Below are 23,129 nucleotides of genomic sequence, written 5' to 3'. Positions count from 1 at the left end.
GAATCAGCTCCAAATTTGAGCTCCGTCTTGCTGTACATGAACAGTGGGTAGGAGAACTATTTTTAGATTGTACCACTAGAGAGGACAGATGAGTTATTAGATAAATTGAACATTCCTTTATAAAAAGAAATCTCTATACAGAGAAAAAGACATGAAAAGGAGAAGGAGTTTAGCTTGGCCATCACATTTTCCCCCCAGTGTGTGGTGAGACTAAAACCCAGACAACATTCATTACTACTGACATGGAAACTACCACTGATAACCAGCAAACATAAACTATACTGGGAGGGAATTGGTACTGACGTATAAAAACATCAGTAAATATCAGACAAGCTTTACTAATGACCCTTTTGCCCAGCTACATGCAAACATGAGAGGAAAGGCCCACATCTTTTTGGAATTCCCTCTACATTGGTTTAGCTTTGTGCCTCAATTCCTCCACTTGAGAAATAGCTCTCCTAGGCATGAGTATATCAAAATCTCCCCTGTCCTATGGCACTTTTTATTAATCTAGTGTTAGTAAACAAAATACAGTAGAGTCTCACTTAACCAACATAAATGGGCCAGCAGAATGTTGGATAAGCGAATATGTTGGATAATAAGGAGGGATTAAGAAAAAGCCTATTAAACATCAAATTAGGTTATGATTTTACAAATCAAGCACCAAAACATCATGTTATAGAACAAATTTGACAGAAAAAGTAGTTCAATACACAGTAATGCTATGCAGTAATTACTGTATTTATGAATTTAGCACCAAAATATCACAATGTATTGAAAACATTGACTACAAAAATGCATTGGATAATCCAGAACATTGGATAAGCAAATGTTGGATAAGTGAGACTCTACTGTACATTAAAATCCTTAAGTTTTTTTTACATTTGTCATCACTCTAACCTCTTCACCCGTCCTTCTGAAATTTTGCATATTTCTTAAATCTTCATACAATTTTCAGAACAAGAACCCGCACAATCTCTAGAATTGTAAGTACCTTCCCTACTGGAAATATCCAAATAGTAAAGGCAACACTTACACAAAAATTTCTGGATGTTATTCTTCTGAAACTTAACTATATCAATTTCTCATAAATTAATATTCATAATCTCATCCTGAGACACTGCCATATTTGCAAAATTCATCCATGAAAAGGTTATAGTCCCTTGTTGATTTTCAGTGGGAGTCACAAAGATGTGAATTTCTGAACTGAGATTCAGACTGAATCTCACTCAGACTTGCAGATTAGTCAGAGACAAATTTTACTGTTTTCTGTACTATTGAATTAAAGTCCAATTACAGTGCATATATACTCTGAATAAATAGTTATACAGCCAGATAGAGCCATTTGTTGCAATTAACAATTCAATTTGTCCCGGTGTATTCTGATATTGGGAAATGCTTGTAAAAATAACCAATTTGTAAAAAAAAAATAACACAATAGTAATGGCACCAGAGGTGCCAAAAACTAAAGACAAAAGAATTGAAATTCACACACAACACTAATACATGAAAATATATAAATTTAATAATGTAATCAAAATTTATACAGTTTATAGAAAAATATATTCAAAATAGCATTTTTGGGATAATATCAGTTTTGACGAAAGAGGCCTTCCTCAAAGTATGGAAAATATTTATAGCAAACGGTTCTGGCAGCAACTCTTTTTTCTTTTATGTATTATTGTGAGATGGTTACACAGGTTTTCCAATATATTTAAACAAAGAAGGCATAATATTCTATCTTAACTCATATTTGAAATGGTTTCAAAATGTGATGTTGAAAAATGGTTCAGACACAAAAGTCACTGAAAAAGTCATATTATGCAGACTTTTACAAATTACTATATTAAAAACAGTCACACAAATCAGTGCAAAGATACCATTGATCTCACAGTGAAGATGCAGCAGTAATTCCCCCCCCCCCCCCGAAAAGGCTGTTGTTATCAGGGAGGAGCATTAATCAACTGGAATATTTCCACTAAGTTTATATTGTATTTTTTTTCACATTTTCAAGATAAATCTACAATTCCTGAAACTTAAATTAGTTTTGGTAAGATGCAATTGTATATTTAACTTAACTTGTAAATGAAGGAGACATAGAAATTTTGGCTTCAGACCTCTTTCATAGCTCAGTGTGATCAGATAAATGGGCCCATGCAACTGGACATCAGATTACAACCTTAACTTTTAAGCTATAAAATATTGTTCTCTGCATTAAATTGAATACTGTTTTTTTTATTCAAGAATTCAGATGGGCAGTGCAATACTAACTTTTAAGATGAACCAGTTGCTAGGTATAATGATCTACTCTAGGATTTTTCCTGGTATTGATTTCAGGCTGATTGGACAGAAACAATATGGGTCCTTCCCGCCACCCTTTTGAAAATGGGGACATCTGCCCGCTTGCAGTCTGCTGGAACTTCTCTTGGTCTCATGTTTGCTTTGCTGAAGTAAGAGTACAATCTCATCTTGTTTATTTTTCACACCCTGTTCGTTAGTGTAGGGACATCTAAGACCATAGGAAGTTCCCCCATGTTACTTATTTCAGATTATTTTTTTTCTATGCACCTATTTTGGGACATATAGCAAAACCCTTCTAACATTAGACACATGCAGCTCTTGGAGGTGTGCGGAGGATAGGGCTGTCCCCTACAATCACACAACCCCCTTCATATTTCCTTTGACTGTATAAGGCATAGTGATGGAAAGGATATTTGAAAATATTTATGAAATGATTTGAAAAAGCATATTTTTGAGTGTCTGGAGAACCAGACAGGAAGAGTCCATTGCAGATTGGTATATTTTCTCCACAAATTTAGCATGTGGTTGATCTGCACAGAAAACAGAAAAGGTTGTTATCAGGAATTATTCTGTGAAAAAAATTCACAAGATGGTTTTGCATAGGAAACAGAATTTTCTGTGCAGAAAATATTTCTAATCCTCAGGTCATGCTGTTCCTTGCACAAAACAGCCACATTTTGTTTTACAATGTCCTGGATTGTGATGATGCTTTGACAACTGCATAGCGTTTGATGGCTTCCTCTCAGAGGGAAGAAAATTGTTGAAATGACTAATTGTTCCTTTAAATATAAAAATTACTGAAGAATTACACAAAATTACATCTCTACACAAAAAAGTTTGTCTGAAGTGGTAAGAGTTTTCTTAAAGGCCTATCCCTTTCAGTGGCCAACCAAATGTTCTGGGGCAAAGAGGGGAATCTGGGAAGACATTTCCATCTTGTCTTCTGAGAGTTGTAGTTTTACAAGGTCTTTTAGCCTTCTCTAGACTGGTGCCTCACCGAACTATGAATCCCATGATTCCATAGCCTAGAACCATGGCAGTTGAAGTTCAGACTGCATTTCATGGTTTCAATCCACAGGAAAAGACATTCTGATTAAACCTAAGAGCAATCTTCTTGACGGTAAAACTACAACTCCCAGGATTCCACAGCCTTGAGCTGTGGCAGTTCAAGTGGTGTCAAGCTGCATTAATCCCAGCATTATGTAAAGAGAAAGTTATAACAAAACCAAAGAACATGAATAATAATAATAATAATAATAATAATAATAATAATAATAATAATAATCTTTATTTATAGACTACCCTATCTCCCCAAAGGGACTCTGGGCAGTTTCCAACTACAGTATATGGCAACCATTCTATGCTAAAAGAAACCCATATAAACAGTTTACATCAATACAAGGCACATTAGACAATACAAACAAGGTAACTGTAACTTAATAAACAAAATTAAATAAAATAAAGACTAAAAAATAAAAAAATAAAATAAAAAACATCATAAAAGATAACAACTCTGATAAAACACACTCAAAATAATATATATATAAAACCAAGTATATCAAAAACTTCATCAGGTGAGGTTCAGGGAGTTCCTTATCCCTTTAATAGGTACATAATAGAATTCAAGAGATGTAGCTTGTCTATTTGAGTTTCCCTCTTCATTTATTATCAAAGATTTAGAAGTCCTATTCTTTTCTTTTTTGCATTTGGGCTCTTGTTGCTGTTTGCCTTCAAATAGTTTCCAACTTATGGTGATCCTATGATGGGTTTTTCCTGATGCTGAGAGTATGTGGCTGAACAGGATTCGAACTCTGTTCTCCAGAATCGTAGTCCAGGGCCCTACGTGACACTGGTTCCTATCCACACCTTTATTACAGAGTCAAGGATGGCCGGGCTGTGGCACAGCTGGCTAGCAACCAGCTGCAATAAATCACTACTGACCGAGAGGTCATGAGTTCGAAGCCCGGGTCGGGTTAAGCCCCCGACCATTAAATAGCCCGGCTTGCTGTTGACCTATGCAGCCCCGAAAGACAGTTGCATCTGTCAATTAGGGAAATTTAGGTACGCTTTATGCGGGAGGCTAATTTAACTAATTTACAACATCATAAAGCTGCCAGCAAAACATGAGGAAAGGAATGAGGAAGTACAGCCACTAGTGGACAGTGAAGCAACAGCTCCCCCCTGTGGCCGGAATCGTGAAGCTGGAAAAAAAATGTTAAATGCCTCTGTGTCTGTCTATATATGTTGTTTGTCTGTTGGCATTGAATGTCTGCCATATATGTGTTCATTGTAATCCGCCCTGAGTCCCCTTCAGGGTGAGAAGGGCGGAATATAAATACTGTAAATAAATAAATAAATGGCTCCCCTCTCCGCAAAGACAAAGAGAAGGAGCCCCGGTGGCAAAGTTTGTTAAAGCACTGAGCTGCTGAACTTGCAGACTGAAAGGTCGCAGGTTCAAATCCCGGGAGCGGAGTGAGCGCCTGCTGTTAGCTCCAGCTTCTGCCAACCTAGCAGTTTGAAAACATGCCAATGTGAGTAGATCAATAGGTACCGCTCTGGTGGGAAGGTAACGGCACTCCATGCAGTCATGCCAGCCACATGACCTTGGACAATCCCGGCTCTTCAACTTAGAAATGGAGATGAGCACCAACCCCCAGAGTCAGACATGACTGGACTTAACATCAGGGGAAACCTTTACCTTTACCTACAAGAACTTGAAGCCCTCCAGATGTTTCCTGAACTGTGCATGCCATCATCCATCATCACTGTCTATTTTGGATGATGGGAGTTGCAGTCCAATATACACCCTAATATACACTTTACCTGATGTTGTTGTAAATCATGCCATCATCGCCTTCACAGAATGGTTCCTAGTCTGTGGATGCATCTGTACTGTAGGATTAATGCTATTTCCAGGAAATTATAAGGGTATCTGACCCCCCCTCCCCCCGGTTTGGCATCGACTGCATTTTGCATTTTCAAAGATATTTTTTTCCTTTCTCATTGCAGACATCTAAGAAGGAAAGGCTTGAGTGGAAATGGGAAACAGCATCTGATTGATAGGTGAAGTTGCAACCTGGTGGTAGGCAGCTGTCAGCTGGAACAACTTAAGCCAGCGACCATATGCCAGCAGTGTAAAGCAGTGACTTTTAGAACCTTCACAGAATCAATAACCACCTTACATTCAAAGATGATCATAGACACAGTAACTTGAGTAATACATAAGTCTGCTTTAAAAACAAACAAACAAACAAAAAAACACAATCTGTGCAACAAATTACATTTTGTGCCAGCAAAAGTAGAATTCTGCAACTGATAAAGAGTATACAAAAATAAGAGTTACAAAAATGGACACATTAGGAGAAATTGTACATGTAAGGGGGAATTGCATGGAAATTCATTTTTTGTTTCTTTAATTTTTTTCAAGGATTGAGGTCATGGTAGCTGGTGACTTCCTTGTCAGTGTAATGATGACTCTACTCTAAACTTTAGTCTAAAATTTAAAGTATTTGAACCTTAGCCACAAAATAGTTTCTTTTTGCCACTTCCCCATATCCGTCTAAATGCACACAAGGTACAGTCACCCCTTCAAATCTATGGAATTGTATCCATAGCTTCAACCAATCACAATTCAAAAATATTTTGATGAATAGTTTCTAGATATATGGTTCAGGAACAATTCCTGTGTGAGCATGGTCACAACCCATTCTCTTCTATGCACACTGCCTTTCAAGCCTTTCTTCTTCATTTGCGATTTCTGCTCAAGCTCTGATCCTACCCATATTTTAACTAGTAGAAAATTATCAAACTTGAGAAAAATCTTACAGATTCAGAACTGTAGAATTTATGGAAATGAATTATCAGTCCCCATCAAATATTCATTTTAGCCTTCCAAGTTACTAATCATATCAAACACTAATAAAATTAGTTTAGTTTAGCCTTAGTAGAGTATGCTTTGGGGGTTGGGGAAGCGATAGGAGGTGAATTCCCTTTGGAGTGCTAATTTCACTGTGGTTTGCAAGAGAGAGAGAGGGAGAGAGGGAGACAATTTTAAGAGAGGAATGGTAGATAACCCTGCCCTAACACATGAACACACATGCCTTTGAAGGGTAGCAAAATTCTTGTTATCCAAATAAGCAGATTCCCCTAATGTTAAAACAGGAACTCTTCTTGAAGCAAAGATGTTTTGCTACACTAATCTCCTACAGATTCTAATTCTTCAGAGGCCAAATGCCTAGCTGTAGATATTTGTTCATGTGTTATTTTTCTCCCCAGACCTGCACATTTTTCTGTGATTTTAACCCTCCAGCATGGTGTGCTACAGCTCAGTTAAAAGGACTGTGGGGATACAAAGAAATGATTGCAACAGTCTGGAGTTAAATCTCAACATTTACAAAGAATATGACAAAAAAGTAGGCCTTAAGTGATTCCATTCATAAGAGGATGGTTTTGAAGCAGGTTAGAAGAGGGCCACTTAAGCCCCTACTATGACAACAACAAAAGAAGGGGATGCTCTTGTCTTTTAAAAATCACTAAATGCTTCCTCAGTAGCATCTTTACAGGCATCCAATGCCCCTAGGCCGGCCTATACTGCATGCTTTAATTTGTCTTTAATATCAGATGTGCCCTATTGATTTCTTCTGTGTATATTTTCATTTTGAATAATTCAGAGGCTGATTTCTCCCCTCTCCCCTATTGTGGTCAAGGACAAAAGCAAAATTTTAAGATAATCAATTGATCCCATCCTGATTATTCCTACTGTTGATATCCCCCAAAGTGAAGAAATAGGGAAGGCCAGGGGATAAAATGACACAACAGTCAATCATGGCAATCCGCAGATGTCTCAACAGTGGTTTTATGATGGAATCTCAGATCCATAGTAAGGCTATATAATGCCGCCTAATAGTCCATGCTCTGTCCCCAGATGACCAGTGCATATCTTTGTTTGATGTACCTTTTTGGTTTCCTTCCATCGTGCACTTGAAACCTGGACAACACAATGTGATTATTTTTCTTCCATTATTTAACACCCACATTTCCTGATGAGAGTGTGTTCAAAATTATTATTTTCCTTTTATCTGGTAATTCTTTCCTAAGTTTGTGTTATTCAGACATGAAAATGGTAAGCAGCCACTCACACCCTTATAAAAGCCTCTGATAAAGAAGTTCCTTTTTATAAGGTCTTGTTATGGTGCCTCTTCTTCCCCATCATCTGTCTATCTGGACATTGTTTAGCAGCATTGCCAATGGGAGGATAGTGAAAGCGGGCTGGAGAAACACATTTTATGATATGTTGCAGCAGCACATCTGACAATAAATATTAAAATAAAAGTTAGCGCTGGGCGAAAATGGGATTCTGCACTAGGTGATCCTACTATATCCATGTGTGCTACTCACAACTCAAAAGGTAAGCAGAAGAACAAAAGGGAAGGGAGCGACCAAATAAAGCCTCTCTCGCCAGCTATTTATATAAACAATTCTGGCCACCCAAATAAAAATGCTGGGTTATTTAATCTAGAGCCAATTTAAAATGTGTTGAACCTGAAAAGAAGCAAACAAGAAAAATGAACCTAGTGCAGAATCAGCTAAGGGAGGGGTCATTCCTTGACCTCTTTCTCAGACTTCCCCAGGTGAAAATGAGTCCCAAGGGCAATCCAATACTGGATGGTTCCCATCTAGCCATCTACAGGAAAACATACCAGAGGACACCCTCCGCCCAAGTTGTAGGACTTAAAGTGAGGACAAAACCCCCAGGCCAGCCCCAAATATAGTCTCCTCCCTCCCCGAGTCTCAGGACTTAAAGAGGCAGAGCTTTTCTATTCACTAAAAAGATGCCAAATACTTGCTGCTCCTTCCCTCCACTAATTGCCAAGTGACCACCTGCTGACAGACTCCCTCTTTATCTGATTAACAAAGCTCCCCCCATACAATGTAGATTAGACAAAAAAAGGTAAAAGGGAGAAAGTTCCTACCCATACCTGAAGAAATCAGTAAAACTCATACTGTAATGAGGCAGGAGGGTGGATTGAGCCTTGATGTCAAAGAGACTGTGTGAAGAAGGTGGGGAGGTCCACGTATTTCTCAGTTCTATAATTTCACTCCCGATGTTCAACTTTCTGATGCAGTCACACCTGATGTTCAACTACCTGGCCTCCCTTCATTGAAAGTTACAAAGGCAGACCGCCTCCAGTTCCAACACCCCCCAAAGGGTGCCAAGATGTTCACTGTATCTGTAACTTTTCCCTCCCCCTCTCCATTACATGCTAAAGACAAGAGAGAAGTTTCTGCTTAGCTCCCTTCCCCCATCAGGTAGGCAAAAGGGTTCCTACTTCTAGTTCCATGTCTCTTAGAACAACATACAGTAGTATTTCCACTTAAGAGTGTATTGTTGGTTTTAAGATAACCAGACAAGGAGTGGTATCCAGTATCATTTTCATGCCTGGCAGGCACTGCAAACAGCAGATTGACAATGAAGGATTGCTGTTCCAGTGCTGCTTGGCCATATAACCACCATCCAACTGCTGGGCCAGTTCAGGGCAATGCAGTGCACCCACCATCAGCTCCTGAACTGGCTTGGAGGCATAAAGTTTAGCTTCCAGCAATGCTGATCTGGAGTGACCCACTCCATTCCATAATAGTCCCATTCTTGTTGTCTTGCCATTTTATACTGCACTTTATTGTCCATTCAACTGTGAAATTTCTTTTTCCCATTTCGTAACAGTCTGCATTTCGCCTGGGATCTACGAATTAGTCTCCTGTTTTTAACACTGTATCCTGCTTGTTGATTTTAATGATTATTTTTATTGATGTTGGTGTCTTTTACTGGGATAATTGTTTTATTGCTTTGTTACTGTTATTTGTTTGTTTTATCAGGCCAGGCCCCATGGAAGCCGCCCCAAGTCCCTTCAGGGAGATGGGGCGGGGTATAAAAATAAAGTTATTATTATTATTATTATTATTATTATTATTATTATTATTATTACTGGAATATGCATATAGATCCGTCCCATGGTGGTCAAACATATTAGCTGGCTTTATTAGACAAAATTAGCATGCATTAATCCAACTCCAATCAAAGAAGTGTCCATTTGAACACCTGCAAAGCACATGTTTTTTAGTCCTAGGCCTGTTTCTTTAGACATAAGTCCCACTTGTCATCAAAGGTCTTACTCCCAGGTAAGCAGATAGGATTACAGCTCAAATATTATTCAAAGGTTGCTGATACCATATTTGCAAATGGTAGTTGAGGCAGGAACCTATCTTAATAATCTGTCATAAAAACAAAAGGGACTCCCCTACCATCTGTTTCCAGCCTATCCCTAGTGGTCACTTTTCACTGGAGTCTCAGCAGTTGACAAGCGTGCTCAGATAGAAGTAGGAACAAGCTTTTAGCCCTCTTTCATGCAATTGCTTCAGGCTATTGATAATTTCTTTGTGTGTAACATAATCATGTGTCATGGTAGTTCTTGACTTCTCTGAGAAAAGCTGCTTCAAAAACATAAGCCCTCTTCTTTGGGTAAATAAAAAAGGGCTCTCTCTATGTCTGTTTTTCTTTGCAATGAGGAAACTAATACAAAATGAGGAAATGGAAGGCAAAGATATAGTAGACCTTAAGCTAGACCAACCTTGCAGCTAAGCTCTAAGAGGAAATGCACTGCATCAGTATAGTATATGTTGACCTGTACAGTACAGTAATATGCAAGTTGCAAGGCTTTAGCAAATCATGAAGAGTAGTTCCATAATGTAAAATAATTTCGAATTCAGGCTTCATTGATCATCTTCAGTGGACACTCAAGACAGATAAATTTCAGTGGACACCCATGGGGATTTGGTTAACCAGGGTTTTTTTAATGAGTAAACCAGGGTTTTTTTAACCCGAAAAAAATTGGGTGGGGGGGGGTGGGGGGGGTGGTGTGAACTCCTGTCCCCCCCCCCCTCCTTGGCTGCAGCCCTGGCAGCTTGAGTAGTACACAAGGTTGATGCAATGGCATCATTGGGGAAGTGTGGGCTATGAGCGTATGTGTGTGCAAACAATACTGGGAGGCACCATCAAAAGGGGTGATAACAAAACGAGTGTATAAAAATGTTATGTGCAGTGTTTCATCCGAAATGTATTCTTTAAAATAAAAACTTCCCTGTAATTTATGTAACCACAAAAACATTTTTCCTAAACCCAGCTTACATGTACATGCATTGTCTAAATTAGTCTCCCTGATCTGAAATGCTAAGGAAAGAAGTTTTCTATTTTGTTTCTATTTTTTTTTTTTGGAATAGCTGTATTTGCATACATATACATAATGAGCTATCTTGGAGAAGGGCTCCAAGTCTAAACATTACATTATTTTCTGCTTCATATATATCTTATACAAATAGTCTGAAGGTAGTTTTATACTAAATATTTGTAGCAATGTATGCATGAAACAAAGTTTGTGAACACTGAAACATCAGAAAACAAAGGTGTCACCCTATTAGCCACCTACACAGATCATTTCAGATTTTGGTGTATTTTCAGATTTTGCATAAGAGATCTTCAACCTATACCTACAAGGCTAGAATGCAATGCTAATTTTCTTTTTGAACCTTCTAATGCATTCATTGACATTTCAAATCATGTGGTTTTGTCAATCTAGGCTTGTAGTAAAGAGGTTGAATTCCCACCATGAAATAAAGAGACCAAACACAAAACATGGTGCTAAAAGGGAAATTTCTTGACTTATTTGTTTATTTATTAGAATTTTTGTGAGAATCTGTAAGCTGAATTAACTTGTCAGGGAAAAGACCTTGTAAGAGATAACCACTTGTTCTCAGCCATCTGGGGGAAAGGTCCTTTGGCCAGGTGTCATTTCGTTTTACCACCTCCAAGGACTGTCCTTGTACTAGCACCAAGATTTTGAGGGCTACCCCAAATCTTTGGCTGTACATCTCAGTCATCTTGAGGATGTTCCCTTCCAAACCTCAAAGTTTTTAAGAATGAGAAGCCCTCACTCCCACCCCCGAGACAGAAAACCTGGTCCTAAAGAGACTGTTATGGAAGCCCCCATTCACCCACAAAGGTGGGTGTCATGGTGCCTACCAGGACTATGTAACCTTTTACAAGCCACCAAAAGGGGCAGGCGTCTGCTTTGTACTTTTCCCCACCAGACTAGTTACTATGTTCTTGATTTCTTCCTTGAAAATATCCAAGAACAACATGTTCCTTTCCTCTGACAGGTGCACCCCATCGGCCCTGTACAGCTCTGGCTGCTGAACACAATGCCCTTGTGCAGGATTACTCCATCAAACTGTGTCCACAGATGAGGACTCATCACAGTCACTGTAAACAAACCATGTTATCACACCAGGGCTTTAAAGCGGGCAGCCCCACATTTCTGCTGTCTGCAGAATTCTGGGAAATGTAGTTTAGGGTTTTGAATTCTCTACTACAGAGGCCCTTTCCTTCTCAAACTAGAATTTTGCAGATGGCAGAAATGTGGGGCTGCCCACTTTAAAGCCCCGGAGTGATAATGTAGTCATTGAACAAAAGCTAAACATCCCTAAACAGTAACTTTTACACATGTGGCATTGAAAGGCTGTCAAATACCACCTCCCAATGTGCTGTATGTTATGTGTGCTAAAACCCATAGCTGCTACCATAAATGTTGCTCCAATCCTAAAGGAGTGCATGCCAAAATTGACCCCTGCAAGCCTATCTCCTACAATGCTTTAGACATAACTATCCAAAACTGAAGTTTCATATGAAGGAGGGAGTCTGCATGACTAAATAAGGTTCTTGGGACTTTGTCCCTAACCTCCAAATAACACATCAAGGCTTTAACAGGACAAAGGTCAGATTGATTAAAATATGTTATAATGATATGACATACAGTAGAGTCTCACTTATCCAACATTCTGGATTATCCAAAGCATTTTTGTAGTCAATATTTTCAATACATCATGATATTTTGGTGCTAAATTCATAAATACAGTAATTACTACATAGCATTACTGCGTATTGAACTACTTTTTCTGTCAAATTTGTTGTAAAACATGATGTTTTGACACTTAATTTGTAAAATCATAACCTAATTTGATGTTTAATAGGCTTCTCCTTAATCCCTCCTTATTATCCAATATATTCGCTTATCCAACGTTCTGCCGGCCCGTTTATGTTGGATATGTGAGATTCTACTGTATTTGAAGAGAGAAAGATTTTTGCTGTATTCCACCAACATACACACTGATGAGATTCAATGATGCAAAATCGGGAGGGTGACAAAGCATGTTTTATCCATTACTAGCAGTCCAACTGGTGACAATTTCTTTGAACTTCCTTGAAATATTTGATGACATAGGCTCACATTTGAAATTTTCTTCTAATGTTCTCATACTTCCCCTATCCCATCTCTTCCAGGAAGAGTCCAACTAAGCCCCTTGAAGGGACAGGGTTGCTTTCATAACATTTTGCTCTTGCCTGTGATGTCTAGCTGCTCATACTTTCTTCTGCCTCTGTCCTGAGCAAGATTTAGTCATGCATCTGAGGATTTATTCTGTGAAAGTTTATGCTACCAATTTTGTTCACTCAGCTAGCCTCAAAGGGGCTACAAGATTTCATTGCATACTGTTATCTTATGTGTTCTAAAAAAATCAGAAGGTCCCGCTTTATCTCAGAGTAAGAGTACAGTTAGGGGAATGGATGGTTGGATCAAGTCCTATGCTGAAGCTTTTCTAAATGTAGAAAAATTACATGTCTGACAGAATAATAGCCATTGTTAAGATTCCAAAGGAAAAGAGACCTTTGAAGATGCATGACCTCCATCCCATCACACACTTGTCTTGGAGTGCTTCAACCCAAGGTGGACTCCAGCCCTTCTGAAAATGTTGATCATCTCTCTGGTAACAAACTACTGCAAAGCCAGAGAATTTTGATCGTAATGGGAACCCAAAGCAAGGTGTATAATGTTTGTATTCTAGTTCATGGCTTCTGGCAGTCAATATATATAAAGGTTGATGCTGTAAACAAACTTCTCCCCTTTTGTGATTAAAAAACTCTTGATGACCTTGTGAACCATCTTTCAGGTTTGCCCATGTTTCTGGCTTTAATATGCAGCACTAGATTCACCAACCTCTTCTACAGATGCTAAACATTCAATCCTGGAGGCTCCACTTCATCATCAGGTAATTAGTATTTTCATTAACTTGCTTATTGTCAAGGAAAATGAGCCTTGATCATCTAATTTTTCCTCAATGAGTTGAATATTGTAATATATCTATAATTAATGTGCTTTATGCCACAAACGTGTAATGGAGTGGAAATCTGAGCTTGCTCCCAGCAGTCACTGTCAGTAAATGTTTGATGAATAAACAGAGACTTTCTAATGGGAAATGGTGGCGACTTTTATAAGCAGACACAATAAAGACTTTATTAACATACTTAAGAAGCATTCTGGGAAATAGAATTGAATGCATTATTATTACTGTAGGCTTCTTTTGTGAAAAGTAAATTTTACCGTCCCCGAAACAAACATTTTTCTGCCCGGTGAAAGTTGCCATGCTTTTCTTAAAAAAGTGGATCCAATGCTGTAATTTGGGGAAATATTTTTAAAAGCTTCTCTATTCCTCATAGAAATGTGCCTGCCTCTAATCCACATACATACACACACAGAGCATCCTTTGGAGGAGCTAATCAACAAAATACATTATTGCCATGGTGAGAAGTGTGACATGCCATTAGGATCTCTGGTGAGGATAATAGGAGAGTGAGGGATGGCATTTATAATGAAAAGAAAACTAATTTGTAAGACGGTTGCTTAAAAGATGATGAAGTTAATAGCTTGGTGTAATGATTGAATTGAAATCTTCTGGCACAATCTGGGCATATTCTAATCAGCAAGAGTTTGAACAGATTACAATAAAGATGGACATGTTACATTAACATCTGGTTATAAATCCTAGCAAAGTGAATTCTCAATTATATATTTGGACCAAGAATGGCAACATTTCAAGAAGAAACAGTAAAAAAAACCTCACATGCATCATGCCATACAGTTTATCCAAATACATGTATGTTACAAATATACCCTTGGTATAAGTAAATACTCGATATCCATTTGCAGACATATAACTGGTAATCTGCTAATCAATGGCTGGTTTCATATACATATGAAGTGTATATGTGTGGGAACCACTTCAAAACAATTTGTTTTCATATGTGAGAATAAACAAGTGCAGATTTAGATTCCTAGTTCATGGGCAGGCAGATGTGTAGATCTATATGTGCATACAAAAAGGTGTATCATTCTCTATTCATTTTTTCCATTTTCAGGTTTAAACAGCCCAGTTTCCAAATCAGTTTCTAAATTTCTTTATTTCTTAAAAAATTAGGTCACTTAAATTTTCACAGAGACTCAGCATGTTGTAGTGACTGTGACTCTAGAGACCATGGTTTGAATCTACCTCAACCATAGAAACCCACCAGGTGACCTTGAGCAAGCCACACTCAGGCTCAAAAGGAAGCAAAGGCAAATACCATATATGTTCAATCTAGAAATCCCCATAATAGGGTCATCTTATGATCTTTACAAGTCATGAATGACTTGAAGACACACAAGAACAACAAACCTCTAATATTTGCAATTACCATATGCACTCATGCAGAAATAAAAAAAATGGTCAAAAAATCAACTCAAAAAACCTCAGTCAGCATATCTATGGGTTAATGTCATCACTAAAGTTGGTGTCGCTCCCAGGAAGCGACAGTGGAAGTTGAGGGCCTGGTGTCACATGTATCATGGACCCTTCTTCCCGGTGAGAGTTGCCTTGGTCTCCAGTAGGAGAAAGGAGATTTTTTCCTGATTTCCTGAGTGAAAAGGCTGACTAGTCCCTGCTGTCTGATGCACTGACACTCATCAACAAAACTATGCAGGACCAGGTGAAACAAAGAGGAAGTCTTCACACTACCTCCCATGATGCAGTGGTGGAGGTGTCAACACTCCAGTTTCTTCTTCTTTTGTAGCATCATGTTGCCATTGCTGTTGGGGCTGCTCCCAGGTTAGTCTTGATGCCTCCTGGTGAGGGCGTCTACATGCTTTTTTCTTGCTTCTCCCCTTCAGAAAACCCTGCGGTCATGGTCTGGCTGTGTATTTGCGGGATGTGGGCAGAGGGCTGATTGACCCTAGGGATCTAATATGCTAGCATAAAGAACATTATCTGTTCCTCCCTTTGAAGATCCACAGCTTTTCATAAATGAGAAACCTTGAATGTCTTAGCTGGTTCATGTCAACACAATAAGATAACCTCGGAGAAGGTGGTATTACCTTTTAAAAAGAATAAACTCAGAACAGCATTCTCTGGATGACAATAATTGACAAAAAATAGGCAAGAGCTCTCTAAGATATACAGTATTTCCCATGGGCCAAGATGAATAATAAAGAACTGGCACCTTAAATGAAACCCAAAATCTCATTGGCTAAAAGTGTGTGTGTGAACACTAAAGGGTGGGAAGAGAGAGAGAGAGAGAGAATGTCAAGATTTTTCCCCCCCATTGTCAAGGTTGGATCTATCATTAGTGAGGCTATAGGGAGCACACAATGCCCCTATTAAAGCAGCCCCACTGGCTGCCGATAAATTGCCGGGCCCAATTCAAGGTGCAGGTTTTGACCTATAAAGCCCTACACGGCTTGGGCCCTACCTATCTCCGTGATCGCATCTCCTCCTATGAGCCAGTGCGGACCTTGAGATCTTCCGGGGAGGCTCTTCTCGCGCTCCCACCACCATCTCAAGTGTGGCTGGTGGGGACGAGGGAACGAGCCTTCTCGGCAGTGGCCCCCCGGCTCTGGAATGCATTGCCAAAAGAGATCAGGCAATCCCCTACATTATCCAATTTCCGTAAGGAACTGAAGACCTGGTGGTGTCGGCAGGTTTTTGAGTAATTATATTGGACTACCGCCGATTTCTGAGCCTGAATATATTGCATAAGATTTCCCTTTATGGTTCCCGTCCCCTTGATCTGGTCATGTAAGTGTGATTTATTGTTATAATTGTATTATTTTACTTTGTTTAATAATGTGTATTATGTTGTTATGTAATGTTTGTGTTGCTTTTATGACTGTAAACCGCCCTGAGCCCCATCCGGGAGATAGGGCGGTATATAAATAAAGTATTATTATTATTATTATTATTATTATTATTATTATTATTGCTTCAGGCAACAGATTCTGAAGTATACAGATTGGTGCCAAGCTGTTGGGGGATAGGGCTTTGAATGGCCTATGCAATTCTCTCTTTGCCCTCCACGCTATCCTGTCACCAGAGTTGAAGTAAGATTCACTGACTGTTTCAATTGTATGTGTAATTTGTTTGTGTGTGTGTGTATGTGGTTTGTACCATATTGCCTTGGACAACAAAATGCCTTGAGTCAGCCCCATCTACTTCTATTAAAAATCACCATAGTGATCGTGTCAGCAGTCAGTATCTTTAGTAGGCTTTCAGAATCCTATCACACTGATTCCAGTTCTGGATCTTCATACTTCTCTCTGTGTCAATTACCTACCATCTTTATTTTTCAAATGACAAGAATACTATTTCACTGGACCAGTCATTTTGTGCAAATCACATAATTACTTGTGGATGACCTCTGCCATAAGCCTCACCACCAAGAGAACCTACCTGGAAACCCAATGAATATAGGACTGGTGCCCTTAGCTAACATTTGTCAAAAGCCACCAAAAACAGAATTATGCCTTAAACAAATGAGGAGGTCCATAATCTAAACAGCAAATTACACTTTTATGGATGCCGGATAATGAATTATGAATTGCTTATCTCCTGTGAACTTCAAAGATGTAAATTTTACTCTGTGCTTTTCTATCATCCCAATTCATTAAAGGTTGAATTCATAGTTTGCTACAAATAGTTCAGCTGTCATGCAGTGTTAAACATTTATGTCCTGATTATCAGGTATTCTGAACAACCATAACCTTAATTAAACCTAGTAGAATGTTTTGAGTGAACGTTTTGATTAATATCTAAAATGGGTTATTATAGCTAGAACTAGTAATCTTGTTCTAAAATGGGTTACTATAACAAGAACTAGTAATCTTGGTGTGCACCTTCAGAAACCCCTTCCCCCCTTCTCTCTATATAATGCCTGGAACTTTTGTCAGAACATACCTTGAGTTTTACAAACATGTTTTCTTTGTGTCAAAGTTCTAAAATACCCTCAAGTCACTTTGTTGTTCCTGACTCAAAACAGTATCTAATTTCCAAATACGATTAGCATAACATTTATACAGATCATGAGTGTATAGCTCATAGCTCATCTAATATATACAAAATACAAGTCTGCATTTTAGGATATTTTTCTTTGTAGCTTCAAATAAAGTTGTACATAGGGATAGACAAATTTGACTATTTTTATGTATCCATTCCTATGTCTGTCACATTTCTATTCTGCATTCATTTGCTGAGCTTTCCAGTTAGGGTGGAAAAATCTGTATTAAAATTTGCAAGTATTATATTCCTGGTTTTTCATAAAATACACATTTTATATTAATTTCCCCATAAATATGTATTTTTCTTCTCATATTCTATCAAATATTCATTTCATACACATTTTAATGTAAAATTTGTATCTTTAATGCATTGTATTGTAGAATATTCTAAAACATATATTGTAAAAGTACACACATTAACACACACTTTGGAACTTTTTAAAGCTTAAAAAAGTTGAAAAGAGTATTTTTTTATAAAATCAAAAAGTTTCTGGAAAACATATTTCTCAAGTGTTGGTGGACCTTAGGAAGATGAATCTTGCATTGAGAAGAACCTTCATGCTTCTGTATTTACACAGGGCTTTTTTGCACACAAAAAATCCAGAGAAAATTTTGTTTTCTCTACAAACACACGCACATGCGCACACATACACACACATTTTTTTTATTTATTGTTTATAATTTATTTATTGCATTTCTATACCGCTTTTCTCACCCCTGGGGGGACTCAAAGCAGTGTAAGAAAAGGCAAGGATAAAAGCTCAAACTACAACTAATCTTTGAAAACTGATCTGCTTTCAATGTCTTTCTTGCAGGGAAAAAATTATTTAAATGACCCATTGTTTCCTCCAAGAAGTTAGTTAGAATAATTACACTCACATTTTCAAACTACTCTGATCAATATATGGGAGAATGCAACTGGAAGGTTAGCTGTTATTAAGTTGTATGCTGGCAAGATGAACAATGCTGATTCACTTCTTAATGGCAGTTGAACAGCATGTTAGTGCTTCTCTCGTTAGATCCAGACCCATCACGTTTAGGGACTCCTGAAATGAAGGCTTCTTCTACACTGCCATATACTTCAGATTATCAAAGCAAATAATTCACATTTAACTGAATTTTTGAGTCTACATAGGCATATAATCTAGTTCAAAGTAGATTATCTGGATTTTTATGGTAGTGTAGAAGGGGTCTCAGTTTCAGGAGTCCCTAAATATGGATTTGGATCTAACAAGAGAAGCACAAACAGTTAAAAGCAGATAATGTGGTTTATCTGCTTTGATAATCTGGATTATATGGCAGTGTAGAACGGGCCTAGGTGGGCAAAACTGACACTGTTTTGTCAAGTCTTAACACATTTAGTCTAGGAATACAGCTTAGAGTTCAGCAGCCCAATATTTATTTATCGTATCAGAAGCGAACTGAGGGTACAGTTGTAATGTATTTAAAAATACAGAGTTAAAAACTTGGCATTATATTAAATGTCTTTTGACCAGTAGCTGGCCACTTGGAGTGCCTCTAGTGTTGCTACAAGAAGGTCATTCATTGTGCATGTGGCAGGACTCAGACTGCATTGTAATGTGGTTTGCTCTTCTCCACACTAGTCGTGGACTCCACACCAGTCCACACCAGTCGTGGACTCCACTTTGTGGCCCCATTTCTTAAGGTTGGCTCTGCATCTCGTGGTGCCAGAGTGCAATCTATTCAGCACTTTCCAAATTGCCCAGTCTAGTCCAGTGCAACACATAGAAATGCCCCACTCAATGTTTAATTAAGAATGACTTTGGTGTAGTGATTTCAGTGTTGAACTAGAACCCTTGGGCAAGTCATGTTCTCTCAAAGAAAGGCAAGGGCAAACCTTCTCTGAACATATCCTTGGCATGAACACCCCATGATAGAGTCACCATAAGTCAAAAATGAATTGAAGATACACAATGACAACTATTACAATTGCTCTTCAGGCTTGTGCTCTCCTTACAAATGTGCTTGTTTGCACATATGCCCCCTCTGTAACTTCCTTGGTGTGCAACAAAGAGAGGGGACAATAGCAGTGACAGCTTATGGGGGCAAGATCAGGACTATAGGGAGGATGCTTTGCTAGCAAGATTTATTCTGAGGAGTTTTCGCATAGTGTTGCTTTAAAGCTAAGAAAATGGGACTTCCTCAAGGTCACAAAGTGGGTTTTCACTGTTAAAGAAGGCTAATGTGGACAGTATATATTTTGCATAATTTAACCTCCAAACAGATAGAAGTTACCAGACAAATGGTCCCTTGGTCTAAAGAGACAAAGGTGGGAGCCACAATACCATGGCTGAATGGATACAAACTTTGGAATCCAGCCCAACACTCCACTAATTGTGTTGTCTTGAACACCCAGTTTTTGCTCCAAACATTTGTGATGCATCCCACAATATTTTCTCCACTCCAGCCTGTTTTCCCCCACTAGAAAACTGGAAGTGGCTGCTATTTTGTACGGTGCCATAAATGAACAAACAAAGATTCAAAACAAGAAAAGTGCTTTCAACGGAAGGAAGGCAGGAAGGAAGGAAGAAAGGGAGGAAGCCAACTTGCCAACAGTTTGATGCCTGCTTAATATTTGAGTTCATAAAAAAGAAAGCAGAAAAAACAGAGACAGAGGTTGGCAAACATATAAAGGCCAGAAAAGCCATACCCTGAGGGCACTAGACACTTCCCTAATGCACTGTGTCACCTAGAAAAGTAATTAATCATGCAGCAATGGGACCGCCATAGTTAGATTTCAGCTTTTAATGGAAATGCTCTATGATTGTGCTGGATGAAAGCTTTTGCAGCCATAGAACATCTGTTGTCTTTAACTCAGGATAGTTAAGACACATAGGGAGATATAAGGCCCCAGTTCAGCATTTTTATTTCTTGGAGTATTAAAGCTATATATAAGATGAGGGAAGTGCCCATACTCTCTGAATGCTTTTGGACAGTTGTGTTCTGTATTTGTGGCAAAATAAAGAGCTACAAGGTTAAATCCACTTGTTCCCTGTGGCTGTATTCTTCTGCAGTGTCCACTAGAAATGTATCACTCTGAAAAAACTCTCCCTTTTAAAAAAGATTCTCCCTGGTCAAGCTATGGAGTTTGGTTAGAAATAGTTTGATATAATCACAAGAAAGATTTTCCTAAGCCCAATTTACATGTGCTCGATCAATATACTAACAACACTAAAACTTTATGCCAATTTACTTTTCAAACTTTCCAATGTGCATGTACTCTGGGCAGAGCTGTCTGAATCAGGTGGTCTCACCCGCATGCATTACAAGCCCATAGTGTTATTTTCATCACTACAGACTTTTTATAGACACTGATTTTGTCAAATTTTCTGCTATTATTGCAATATTGTGGTATGGTCTTGTATTTTTTGGGGGGGGGGGGGGAGATCCATAGGGATGCCACCATGAGTTACTGAACCTAGTTGTGTCTAGTGATCTGAAAATATGACCATCATGACAAAGGAGAGATGCCTTGTATAAAAATACTCCAATGTAGCATGTAAACATTTTCTCCAATGTAGCATGTATACTCCAATGTAGCATGTAAACATTTTCACATTTGATGACATTTAATAATATACTTCATTTATATTCCTCTCTATCTCCCCGAGGAGACTCAGAGTGAATTACAGGCACAAATATGGCAAATATTCAATATTCAAATATTCAATTGACAGAGACAGACAGTACATAAACAGAGGCAAGGCTTCCCTTTGTTCATCTCCAACATCTGACCGTGCTCGACTTGGCCATGGGGAGGTGCTGTTGTTTTATTTTCCATGCCAAGTTGCCTGTCATCCATGGATGCTTTTCTTGGTTGGATTCTGTCGACATGTTTTTTCAGGTTGCCTTTTATCTCCCCGCCAAAGTAATATCTATTCATCTACTTACATTGTTGTTTTTGAACTGCTAGGTGAGCAGAAGCTGGGCTGACAGCGGGAGCTCACCCTGACCCGTGCTTCAACTGCCAACCCTCCGGTCAGCAGGATCTTCTATAGCAGGCAGTTTAACCTGCTATGCTAGCCCGACATTTATAACACATTTTTGAAAAATGAGGGTTGTGCAAAATATTTATTTATTTATTTATTTATTTACAGCATTTATATTCTGCCCTTCTCGCCCCGAAGGGGACTCAGGGCAGATCACATTACACATATAGGCAAACATTCAATGCCTTTTAACAAAGAACAAAGACAAACAAACATAGGCTCCGAGCGGGGCTCGAACTCATGACCTCCTGGTCAGAGTGATTCATTACAGTTAATTACACTGCCTTGCTCTCCCCCCTGCACTACAGCCCGGGCTGTGTTTCTTACACTCCCTTTCCAATTTATCCCCTGAGAAATCATCAAAAATGTCCAGTCTCTTGTAATTTTGTCCAAATCGTTGTTGTTTTTCATGGGAAAATGAAATAAACAAAATTTCAAGATTAAAATAAAAAAGGTACATCAGCATTATTATTTCCAATGGGAGACCAAGATTAAAAGGAATAGCTTCCCTAAAGGCCTTTGCATCTGATAGGTACTAGTATTTTCCTGATGCATATACTGTGGTAGCAGCTGTTGCTGCTATTGCTTATTGCGAAGATCACATCATGCAAGAAGAGAAAACGTAACACTTTGTTAAACTGCTAAATTCCAGATATGAGCTCTTACAAAAATGCTCTTTATGCTGGAAGGAAACCTGCCATTGGAATCGGGGAGAGGGGGGGGAGGGGAGGATTTCTTCTCAATGCAAACAGTTATTAAGATAAGTTATTAAGATAAATTATTGCCTTATTATTTTGTAATAATAAGATAAAGAAGCTACACCATTTCTTATTGAGAAAAGGAATTAATTGCAAGCTATTCGTTACTTCAAGCCTCCGAGGAGAGGTTCTAAGAACCTCCAACCAAATCTCAAGGAAAACTGGTGCCATCATTCTTATTATTAACAGCACCATCAGCTGACATTCTGCAGATTTGGTAGATAACCAAAAATAATTAAACAATGGTTAATCCAGAAAGATGTTTGAGATTAAGGGTATGCAGTTGTGGAGTCAGCAACCAAAGAAGGAAAAGGAAGATGATTGTGGGGTGGGGTAAAAATGTTCCAGCTACTATGACCACTGTAACTGACTTGAAGGTTGGGTTGCTGACCTGAAGGTTGCCAGTTCGAATCCAACCCAGGGAGAGCATGGATGAGCTCCCTCTATCAGCTCCAGCTCCATGCGGGGACATGAGAGAAGCGTCCCACAAGGATGGTAAAAACATCAAAACATCTGGGCATCCCCTGGGCAAGGTATTTGCAGACCTCCAATTCTCTCACACCAGAAGCATCTTGCAGGTTCTGAAGTTGCTCCTGACATGAAAAATATCAAGATGTCCAGGGACAGTGATCCTGCAAGACTGGCTCCACTATGCCTCCATCTATGAATTGCAGCATAGAAACCATAGGAAAGATTTTACAGATTAGAAGGACTGTCCCTTCTGCTAATTGTTCAAATAAGATCAATTCACTGGAGTTGCAGAGGTGGCAAGAGAACAAGGCACATGCAGAAGTGACAGGTGCATGAATCAG

At 38.7% G+C, this 23,129-nt stretch overlaps 2 long non-coding RNA genes across 4 annotated transcripts in view; one reads left to right on the top strand and one right to left on the bottom strand.

Annotated features, from left to right (window-relative positions):
* LOC103278298 (uncharacterized) overlaps positions 1 to 23,129 on the bottom strand; it is a 288,708-nt gene that overhangs the window by 64,720 nt on the left and 200,859 nt on the right. The window lies entirely within an intron of this gene.
* The window catches only part of LOC103278300 (uncharacterized), a 73,317-nt gene that overhangs the window by 48,674 nt on the left and 1,514 nt on the right, over positions 1 to 23,129 (top strand). Inside the window, exons 4-5 of one of the 2 annotated variants that reach the window (XR_010004372.1) lie at positions 13,357 to 13,455; positions 16,484 to 16,595. This is a non-coding gene — a long non-coding RNA (uncharacterized LOC103278300). The remainder of the gene's footprint in view (positions 1 to 13,356; positions 13,456 to 16,483; positions 16,596 to 23,129) is intronic. The other variant, XR_010004371.1, reaches the window with a different exon arrangement.

Source organism: Anolis carolinensis, chromosome 3 (assembly GCF_035594765.1).
Source record: "Anolis carolinensis isolate JA03-04 chromosome 3, rAnoCar3.1.pri, whole genome shotgun sequence".
Lineage (NCBI taxonomy): Eukaryota > Metazoa > Chordata > Lepidosauria > Squamata > Dactyloidae > Anolis > Anolis carolinensis.
The sequence above is the reverse complement of the archived record's forward strand: the minus strand, read 5'-3'. Positions and strand labels throughout refer to the sequence as shown.